Raw genomic sequence first — 10,112 nt, forward strand, 5'->3', positions numbered from 1 at the left:
CGCAGAACGTCTACTACTGTGCCATCGACGTCCGTGAGGGGGGGCACACCTCGGAGACGTGTGCCGCCTCTTCGGACATGCCACCACACCGTACGGCATGTATGAGGGCCCGGTGCGATGCTCCGGTGGAATCGCTCCCCCCCCCAGGGCCCCCGTCCCGCCTAACCCTATAGCGTTTGACCACAGGATCTAGCCCTTTGACTTTGCACGGACGGGCTTTGACCAGTTGAACTCTCCACCCGGTTGTGTTAGGTCAGCTCATAGGAACACGTTGGAGCAACATCCAGGCCAAACAGCAATATTCCATCCGTGTAGACCCGACGCGTCCGTTTCCCCCCTCCAGGTGCCGGCGACGGCGCCGTCCGTGAGGGGGGCACACCCCGGAGACGCGTGCCGGGCGTTTGCAACCTCCATAACACTTCCAGACTTGTGAGAGGCCGCCTACGCAAGATTTGGCGGCATGTGCTAGCCCCCGGAGGCCGCCGGCCACAGTCGTAGACACGCGAAGAGCAATCCGCGGAGAGGGAAGTGTTCAGATACTTCTCCATCACCAAAAATTATGAAAAATTACCATCAGTCCTATAGCACATGTGCCCACATCGTGTAAAAACTCATGATTTTATCGTGCTCCGAGTATTTAATAATATTCACGCCGCATCGTTACCGCACAACGTCTACTACTGTGTCATCGCCGTCCGTGAGGGGGGCCACACCCCGGAGACGCGTGCCGCCTCTTCGGACATGCCACAACACCGTACAGCATGTATGAGGGCCCGGTGCGATGCTCTGGTGGCATCGCTACCCCCCAGGGCCCCCGTCCCGCCTAACCCTGTAGCGTTTGACCACGGGATCTAGCCCATTGACTTTTCACGGACGGGCTTTGACCAGTGGAACTCTCCACCCGGTTGTGTTAGGACAGCTCATAGGAACACTTTGGAGCAACATCCGGCCCAAAGCCACAGCAAGATCCCATCCGTGTAGACCCGACACGTCAGTTTTCCCCCTCCAGGTGCCGGCGGCGGCGCCGTCCGTGAGGGGGGGCACACCCGGGAGACGCGTGCCGGGTGTTTGCAACCGCCACAACACTTCCAGACTTGTGAGAGTCTGCCTACGCAAGATTTGGCGGCATGTGCTAGCCCCCGGAGGCCGCCGGCCACAGTCGTTGACACGCGAAGAACAATCCGCAGAGAGGGAAGTGTTCAGATACTTCTCCATCACCAAAAATTATGAAAAATTACCATCAGTCCTATAGCACATGTGCCCACATCGTGTAAAAAGTCATGATTTTATCGTGCTCCGAGTATTTAATAATATTCACGCCGCATCGTTACCGCACAACGTCTACTACTGTGTCATCGCCGTCCGTGAGGGGGGCCACACCCCGGAGACGCGTGCCGCCTCTTCGGACATGCCACAACACCGTACAGCATGTATGAGGGCCCGGTGCGATGCTCTGGTGGCATCGCTACCCCCCAGGGCCCCCGTCCCGCCTAACCCTGTAGCGTTTGACCACGGGATCTAGCCCATTGACTTTGCACGGACGGGCTTTGACCAGTGGAACTCTCCACCCGGTTGTGTTAGGACAGCTCATAGGAACACTTTGGAGCAACATCCGGCCCAAAGCCACAGCAAGATCCCATCCGTGTAGACCCGACACGTCAGTTTTCCCCCTCCAGGTGCCGGCGGCGGCGCCGTCCGTGAGGGGGGGCACACCCGGGAGACACGTGCCGGGCGTTTGCAACCGCCACAAGACTTCCAGACTTGTGAGATTCCGCCTACGCAAGATTTGGCGGCATGTGCTAGCCCCCGGAGGCCGCCGGCCACAGTCGTTGACACGCGAAGAGCAATCCGCGGAGAGGGAAGTGTTCAGATACTTCTCCATCACCAAAATTTATGAAAAATTACCATCAGTCCTATAGCGCATGTGCCCACATCGTGTCAAAAAGTCATGATTTATCGTGCTCTGAGTATTTAATAATATTCACGCGGCATCGTTACCGCAGAATGTCTACTACTGTGTCGTCGCCGTCCGTGAGGGGGGCCATGCCCCGGAGACGCGTGCCGCCTATTTGGACATGCCACCACACCGTACGGCATGTATGAGGGCCCGGTGCGATGCTCCGGTGGCATCGCTACCCCCTAGGGCCCCCGTCCCGCCTAACCCTGTAGCGTTTGACCACGGGATCTAGCCCTTTGACTTTGCACGGACAGGCTTCGACCAGTGGAACTCTCCACCCGGTTGTGTTAGGTCAGCTCATAGGAACACCTTGGAGCAACATCCGGGCCAAAGCCACAGCAACATCCCATCCGTGTAGACTTGACGCGTCCGTTTCCCCCCTCCAGGTGCCGGCGTCGGCGCCGTCCATGAGGGGGGGCACACCCCGGAGACGTGTGCCGGGCGTTTGCAACCTCCACAACACTTCCAGACTTGTGAGAGGCCGCCTACGCAAGATTTGGCGCAATGTGCTAGCCCCCGGAGGCCGTCGGCCACAGTCGTAGACACGCGAAGAGCAATCCGCGGAGAGGGAAGTGTTCAGATACTTCTCCATCACCAAAAATTATGAAAAATTACCATCAGTCCTATAGCACATGTGCCCACGTTGTGTAAAAAAGTCATGATTTTATCATGCTCCGAGTATTTAATAATATTCACGCCGCATCGTTACCGCAGAACGTCTACTAATGTGTCATCACCGTCCGTGAGGGGGGGCACACCCCGGAGACGCGTGCCGCCTCTTCGTACATGCAACCACACCGCACGGCATGTATGAGGGCCCGGTGCGATGCTCTGGTTGCATCGCTACCCCCCCAAGGCCCCCGCCCCGCCTAACCCTGTAGCGTTTGACCACGGGATCTAGCCCTTTGACTTTGCACGGACGGGCTTTGACCAGTGGAACTCTCCACCCGGTTGTGTTAGGTCAGCTCATCGGAACACTTTGGAGCAACATCCGGGCCAAAGCCATAGCAAGATCCCATCCGTGTAGACCCGACGCGTCCGTTTCCCCCTCCAGTTGCCGGCGGCGGCGCCGTCCGTGAGGGGGGGGGCACACCCCGGAGACGCGTGCCGGGCGTTTGCAACCGCCACAACACTTCCAGACTTGTGAGAGGCCGCCTACGCAAGATTTTGCGGCATGTGCTAGCCCCCGCAGGCCGCCGGCCACAGTCGTAGACACGCGAAGAGCAATCCGCGGAGAGGGAAGTGTTCCAATATTTATGAAAAATTACCATCAGTCCTATAGCACATGTGCCCACGTCGTGTAAAAAAGTCATGATTTTATCGTGCTCCGAGTATTTAATTATATTCACGCCGCATCGTTACCGCAGAACGTCTACTAATGTGTCATCGACGTCCGTGAGGGGGGGCACACCTCGGAGACGTGTGCCGCCTCTTCGGACATGCCACCACACCATACGGCATGTATGAGGGCCCGGTGCGATGCTCCGGTGGAATCGCTACCCCCCCCCCAGGGCCCCCGTCCCGCCTAACCCTATAGCATTTCACCACAGGATCTAGCCCTTTGACTTTGCACGGACGGGCTTTGACCAGTTGAACTCTCCACCCGGTTGGGTTAGGTAGCTCATAGGAACACTTTGGAGCAACATCCAGGCCAAACAGCAATATCCCATCCGTGTAGACCCGACGCGTCCGTTTCCCCACTCCAGGTGCCGGCGGCGGCGCCGTCCGTGTGGGGGGCACACCCCGGAGACGCGTGCCGGGCGTTTGCAACCTCCATAACACTTCCAGACTTGTGAGAGGCCGCCTACGCAAGATTTGGCGGCATGTGCTAGCCCCCGGAGGCCGCCGGCCACAGTCGTAGACACGCGAAGAGCAATCCGCGGAGAGGGAAGTGTTCAGATACTTCTCCATCACCAAAAATTATGAAAAATTACCATCAGACCTATAGCACATGTGCCCACATCGTGTAAAAAGTCATGATTTTATCGTCCTCCGAGTATTTAATAATATTCACGCCGCATCGTTACCGCACAACGTCTACTACTGTGTCATCGCCGTCCGTGAGGGGGCCCACACCCCGGAGACGCGTGCCGCCTCTTCGGACATGCCACAACACCGTACAGCATGTATGAGGGCCCGGTGCGATGCTCTGGTGGCATCGCTACCCCCCAGGGCGCCCGTCCTGCCTAACCCTGTAGCGTTTGACCACGGGATCTAGCCCATTGACTTTGCACGGACGGGCTTTGGCCAGTGGAACTCTCCACCCAGTTGTGTTAGGACAGCTCATAGGAACACTTTGGAGCAACATCCGGCCCAAAGCCACAGCAAGATCCCATCCGTGTAGACCCGACACGTCAGTTTTCCCCCTCCAGGTGCCGGCGACGGCGCCGTCCGTTAGGGGGGCACACCCGGGAGACGCGTGCCGGGCGTTTGCAACCGCCACAACACTTCCAGACTCGTGAGAGTCCGCCTACGCAAGATTTGGCGGCATGTGCTAGCCCCCGGAGGCCGGCGGCCACGGTCGTTGACACGCGAAGAGCAATCCGCGGAGAGGGAAGTGTTCAGATACTTCTCCATCACCAAAATTTATGAAAAATTACCATCAGTCCTATAGCGCATGTGCCCACGTCGTGTCAAAAAGTCATGATTTATCGTGCTTTGAGTATTTAATAATATTCACGCCGCATCGTTACCGCAGAACGTCTACTACTGTGTCGTCGCCGTCCGTGAGGGGGGCCATGCCCCGGAGACGCGTGCCGCCTCTTTGGACATACCACCACACCGTACGGCATGTATGAGGGGCCGGTGCGATGCTCCGGTGGCATCGCTACCCCCCAGGGCCCCCGTCCCGCCTAACCCTGTAGCGTTTGACCACGGGATCTAGCCCTCTGACTTTGCACGGACAGGCTTCGACCAGTGGAACTCTCCACCCGGTTGTGTTAGGTCAGCTCATAGGAACACCTTGGAGCAACATTCGGGCAAAAGCCACAGCAACATCCCATCCGTGTAGACTTGACGCGTCCGTTTCCCCCTCCAGGTGCCGGCGTCGGCGCCGTCCATGAGGGGGGCACACCCCGGAGACGCGTGCCGGGCGTTTGCAACCTCCACAACACTTCCAGACTTGTGAGAGGCCGCCTACGCAAGATTTGGCGCAATGTGCTAGCCCCCGGAGGCCGTCGGCCACAGTCGTAGACACGCGAAGAGCAATCCGCGGAGAGGGAAGTGTTCAGATACTTCTCCATCACCAAAAATTATGAAAAATTACCATCAGTCCTATAGCACATGTGCCCACGTTGTGTAAAAAAGTCATGATTTTATCATGCTCCGAGTATTTAATAATATTCACGCCGCATCGTTACCGCAGAACGTCTACTACTGTGTCATCGCCGTCCGTGAGGGGGGGCCACACCCCGGAGACGCGTGCCGCCTCTTCGTACGTGCAACCACTCCGCACGGCATGTATGAGGGGCCGGTGTGATGCTCCGGTGGCATCGCTACCCCCCCAAGGCCCCCGTCCCGCCTAACCCTGTAGCGTTTGACCACGGGATCTAGCCCTTTGACTTTGCACGGACGGGCTTTGACCAGTGGAACTCTCCACCCGGTTGTGTTAGGTCAGCCCATAGGAACACTTTGGAGCAACATCCGGGCCAAAGCCACAGCAAGATCCCATCCGTGTAGACCCGACGCGTCCGTTTCCCCGTGTGTGTGGTTTGTGAGGCACGTGCCACGTCAAGGACATGCGTTGCTTATTCAAATAGCACACCACCCCTGCATGCATATGCATCGGCCACACGCATGTAGGGGTGCCCTCCCCCCCTTGGGCGGTCTCTATATCGAGCACCCATCCGGTGGCCCCGGTGGTCTAGGGCGTTGTTCGGCACCGAGAGGGTGTACTCAACGGTGAATAAATGCTTCTCTGTGTTAGTGCATGTCATCTCAAGATGACAGACCAAGTCTAGGCTCGTTCTTTCACGGGATCACCCACCGAAGACTCTGTCTCGGGGACGGACGCAGCCGGTCCTCGACGTTCCCGCCCGTGTTTGTGAGGCATGTGCCACGTCAAGGACGTGCGTTGCTTATTCAAATAGCACACCACCCCTGCATGCATATGCATGGGCCACACGCATGTAGGGGTGCACTCCCCCCCTCGGGTGGTGTCTATATCGAGCACCCATCCGGTGGCCCCTGCGGTCTAGGAAGTTGACCGGCACCGAGAGAGGGGGTAGGCCACGGTCAACAACTGCTTCTTCTCATGTTTTTTACTTTACACTCTTTAAAGTTGAGTTTTGAACAAATCTAACCCAAAAAGCATATATATATATATATATATATATGTGAGTGCATCAAAAGTCTTTTATCGAAAAAATTCATCAAAAGTCATGGAATTTCCAAACTTTGGTCGTAAAAACATATGAAATATGAGATACAAAAAATAAAGTGCAAAACTAAAACTAAAAGAGAAGGGGAAAAAATTAGAGCAGTAGTTATCGAGGGTCGATTCTCGGCTCTCGGTAATGTCCACTTTTTTCGAGAGTTACTCTGTGTAAAAGTGTAACCTAGATCTAGGGGACATATGTTCTGAGAGTTACTGTCGGTAAAAGTGACGCACCGACAAGCACTCGGTAAAGGTGACATCGACTACTTAAGCATATTCCCCCCTGTTGTTTCTTCTCTCTGCTCCCCACTGACCGGCGCCCCTCCACTCCTCTCCTCTCCTTTGCTCCCCACCGACCGGCGCCCCTCCACTGGCCGGCGCCCCCTCCACCGCCGCCCCCCACACCACACTGAGCTCCTCCCTCCGGTGAGCCCCCCTTCCTCCTCTCCATGTATGCATAGATAGATGGATTGATAGATGGATGCATAGATAGATGGATGGATTGATAGATGGATGCATAGATGGATGGATTGATAGATGGATGGATGCCATGTAGATAAAAATTTTCTATATCAAAAGAAAAAATGTAGATAATTGTTGATAATGTTGTATGCATGGATCCTATGTGTGGATGTGACCGATGAGATACGTGAGAGAGTGTTGATGAGAGTTGTTCTTTGGAGGAAGAAAAATCAACTTTTGAACGATGACGGTGATCTGTGTGAGCTCCTCCTCATGTTATATTTTGATAACGCACGAGGGGCTCACCCAGCTCAACCATCACCGAAAGTTGAAATACCCGTGAGAGAGTGTCCACCATATATACCATCACCAGCGAGAGTGTCCACCATATATACGTGAGAGAGTGTCGTTGAGAGTTGTTCTTGGAGGAAGAAAATCGACTTTTGATGATGGCGGACGATCTACGTGAGCTCTTATGTTATATCTTTCATGTTTGATGATTCTTATGTTATTTTTCATTGTGTGATAAAAGGTGTTAGCATCGAGGTGTTAGCGTCGATCGATTTTTTGGCTAAGGCTTCCTCCAACGGTGAAGCTTCCATTAGGGTCGACTCCAGGGGCACGGAGAAGAGCACCGAGGACTGCTTGGAGGAACTGCTTGAGAAGAACCCACAGCTGATCATAATGAAGTTTTTTGTGGACCTGGCCAAGAAGAATCTCCCAGCTAAGGAGGGCAAGGCTCCACCACATAAAGAGCCATTGAGTCCACCGACCATCATTCCCGACGACGCTTGGTCCTCCACTGTGGGGGATTCCCCCACGTGCTCTGACTCGACGATCACTGGTTTCACCAACTACACCTTGGAGTAGTCACCTAGATAGTTTGATGTTGATTTAGTTGTATCCTTAAGTACCTACTGATATGGACTTGGATGGCCACTTGCGATGCTTTCGATTGTATGAGTGATGAATGCTTATGTTGATTATGTATGATGTGCATTATTCCTTGTTCTTTTGTAGATGAAGTGGTATGTGGTGTACAGAGGACGGTGTCCAGGAGTCTACGATTCATGGTCGGAATGCAATGAACAAATACTTCATTATGAAGGCAACTCCCACGACTCATTCAACAACAGAGAGACGGCAGATTATCATTACAATCAGTATTTGCTTAAGCAAAAGAGAAAAACTGAATTACGCAATGGTGCAAGCCAGACAAGGCTTAGTTGGTTCAGTGGATTGAAGAACTTCATAATTCTCTTTCAGTTTGTCATAATTGTGGTGTTGCTTTTTATCATATGGTGCATGCATGTAGACCACTTTGTTGTTTAATTAGTAAGTAGGCACTTGTACTAAAGAGCTACTTTGTGATTTGAAATGAAGCTCGTGTGAACTATTTATGGATTAATGCTTATGTGAGTTTGTTGTTAACCTGTGTGACTTGAAATGCAAGTTTGAGTATTGTATAAATGTTTATGTTGCACCAACTCAAGCAAAAAACAGTATGAACAGAACTGGGAACAAAATTTTACCGAGGGTGGTACTCGGCAAAGAGGCATGCTGGGAGCTGAAGGCACTTGGCAGTTGCAGTAATGCCGAGAGGACTCTCGGTAGAGCAGTGGTTACCGAGGGTCGATATTCGGCTCTCGGCAATGGCCACCTTTTTCGAGAGGCGCTCTCGGTAAAGCATCTAACCTAGATCTCTTTCCTTCTTGTGCATTCTTGATAATATGTATTTATACTTTTTTTGTTTTCTTCCATGCTTGGCAAACAACCTTAGCACATAATAATTACCGTCTTGTGTTTTCTTCTTCGGATGGGCCTCGTCCGGTTCTAGAGACCGGCACCCCTCCAGTGGCCCCGGCGGTCTAGGGCGTTGTTCGGCACCTAGAGGGGGTAGGCCACGGGGAATAACTGCTTCTTCGTGTTAGTGCATGTCATCACGAGATGACAGACCAAGTCTAGGCTCGTTCTGTCACGGGATCACCAACCGAAGATTCTGTCTCGGGGACGGACGCAGCCGGTCCTCGACGTTCCCGCCCGTGTGTGTGGTTTTTGAGGCACGTGTCACGTCAAGGACGTGCGTTGCTTATTCAAATAGCACACCACCCCTGCATGCATATGCATGGGCCACACGCATGTAGGGGTGCCCTCCCCCCTCCCCTTGGGCGGTCTCTATATCGAGCACCCATCCGATGGCCCCGGTGGTCTAGGGCATTATTCGGCACCGAGAGGGTGTAGTCCACGGTGAATAACTGCTTCTCCGTGTTAGTGCATGTCATCGCGAGATGACAGACCAAGTCTAGGCCCGTTCTTCGAGATAGTCTATGGGTATCGAGAGGGAATGTGTCCGGTTTGTGCAAGAAGTGCGGGTCCTGTTGCTCCGTTGGCCTCGAAACTTCTTGTGCTCTCAAAGGAGGCCATCGCATGTATATGCATGGGCTATCCGGTGGCCCCGGTGGTCTAGGAAGTTGACCGGCCCCGGGAGAGGGGGTAGGCCACGGTCAACAACTGCTTCTTCTCATGTTTATTACTTTATACTCTTTAAAGTTCTCTCTCGGTGCCGGTCTAGAAAGTTGACCGGCACCGAGAGAGGGGGTAGGCCACGGTCAATAACTGCTTTTTCTCCTGTTTATTACTTTACACTCTTTAAAGTTCTCTCTCGGTGCCGGTCTAGAAAGTTGACTAGCACCGAGAGAGGGGGTAGGCCACGGTCAACAATTGCTTCTTCTCATGTTTACTACTTTACACTCTTTAAAGTTCTGTCTCGGTGGCGGTCTAGAAAGTTGACCGGCACCGAGAGAGGGGGTAGGCCACGGTCAACAACTGCTTCTTCTCATGTTTTTTACTTTACACTCTTTAAAGTTGAGTTTTGAACAAATCTAACCCAAAAAGCATATATATATATATATAGGGTGGGTCTATTATGATAACACCCTTAAGACCTTATTCGGCTAACAAAATCTCCTTATTCTGCTAACAGTTCGGCACTGCAACAAAACACGAACCAAACCGCGCACGCAATAAAAAGAAAACCACCCCCACCTCGCTGCTACTACTACACCTACCACCACCATCTCAACCCACCCCCGCACCACTCCCCGTGGTCAAACGGGGCTCCCCCACCTCCCGATACAACCACCACGCAGCGCCGCCCGCCCCGGCCACCAACCACCCCACGCCGCCCGCCGCCAGCCACCACCCTGTGCCGCCCGCCGACGGCCATAACCACGCGCCACCCGCCCCGGCCACAACCACGAGCCGCCCTGCCTCGGCCACCACCCGCCCTGCCTCGGCCACCATGAGCCAGCGCCGGAT

The sequence above is a fragment of the Triticum aestivum genome, chromosome 5D (genome assembly GCF_018294505.1).
Source record: "Triticum aestivum cultivar Chinese Spring chromosome 5D, IWGSC CS RefSeq v2.1, whole genome shotgun sequence".
NCBI classification, from domain to species: domain Eukaryota; kingdom Viridiplantae; phylum Streptophyta; class Magnoliopsida; order Poales; family Poaceae; genus Triticum; species Triticum aestivum.